The following is a 1510-nucleotide window of genomic DNA, read 5'->3' as shown; positions in this document are numbered from 1 at the left end:
CCGTCACTACTACTATCACATCACTCTCTACCTCTCGTTGCTCATTTACTTATATTCTACTTCCTCCACTTCTTCTCCCTACCCCTCGCTGGTCACATGTGTCCGGTTGCCATTTCTTTTCGGTCTCGGACCACCTAAGCTTCGAACGCACTTCTTCGCCTCTCCTTTCGTGCTTGACAGCGTTCAATACACACACACTTTTCCACGTCTGGCTGTACAGCCTTTTTGTTTGTTTATTTCACCGTTTCGTTTTCCTGTGATGTTTTCCGTCCGCCACTATCCTCCATGAAAAAAAATTAATATGTGTTCGTGGGAAGAGCCATTTTAACGATGCGTCCTACCCTAACTCTTCGAAACGCCAGTGTTTTAATGGTGGCAGGTGATGAAGGATATGTTCTCTATGTGGCTTGCTTGTTTTTTGTACCTTGTTTATCATTTTGTCTGGGGTTTTTTTGCAACGTCATGTACCCAGATATGTATCTATATGTACATGTAGAGGAAGGTATGTACATACATGTACATATATATGCATATACTCATATGTTGTTTATACATATATATATATATATATATATATATATATATATATATATATATATATATATATATATATATATCACTATCTATAATAGTACACTTAGTATCAGTATAATATACTTCACTAAAGAGGTCAAATAATACAGAAGCATGACCATTACTTTCATCAGTTGCTCCTAACACCCTAACTTTTCACATTACAACATTTACTATATTTCCGGTTAATTGATATTACTGGGGACATCATCTCTGCATATTGCTTCTAGATCTTTAGGTAATTCTGTATGAATTTGTTCTGTCTAATAATAGCAAGTAGAAACTTATTTACTGGTATATTTTCGACACACCATGTTAAAAAGACCCAATGTGTTTGAATTCGGTATGCAAAGATATTCTCCGTCAGCCAAACTGTAGAAATTTTTAACGTGGGCATCACCTGCCTCGATTTCCTCTCTTTATGCAAGATAGTGCAGTTGTCATGAGCGGATGTACCTATAACTCCATCAGAGCTAAATAATAAAACATTATTCCATATATATCTAGCGAAGACGCTATGTGTAATGTCAAACTGTCTTCAATGTACTATATTATGCACACAACCCCATTCATATGCACACACACACACACACAAGCGCGCACACATACTCACACGCACATACACATGATATATATACATATATATATATATATATACACACATATACGCGCACACGGACGCACGCACACACACACGGACGCACACACACACACACACACACACACACACACACATATATATAGGCGCAGGCGTGGGTATGTGGTATGAAGCTTGCTTCCAAACCACATAGTTCTCTGTTCAGTCTCACTGAAAAAAAGAATATAGTGATGGAATATATAGCGGTACCTTGGGCAAATGTCTTCTACTATAGCCACGGGGCGACCAAAGCCCTGTGAGTGGATTTGGTACACGGAAACTGAGTGAAACCTGTTCTAT

General features: G+C 38.1%; 1 protein-coding gene across 1 annotated transcript in view; it reads left to right on the top strand.

Annotated features, from left to right (window-relative positions):
- LOC106869371 (ADAMTS-like protein 2) overlaps window positions 1-1510 on the top strand; it is a 147675-nt gene that overhangs the window by 68233 nt on the left and 77932 nt on the right. The gene's annotated exons all lie outside the window — the stretch shown is intronic.

Source organism: Octopus bimaculoides, chromosome 2, assembly GCF_001194135.2.
Source record: "Octopus bimaculoides isolate UCB-OBI-ISO-001 chromosome 2, ASM119413v2, whole genome shotgun sequence".
NCBI classification, from domain to species: domain Eukaryota; kingdom Metazoa; phylum Mollusca; class Cephalopoda; order Octopoda; family Octopodidae; genus Octopus; species Octopus bimaculoides.
This window is presented reverse-complemented; position numbering and strand designations above follow the sequence as displayed.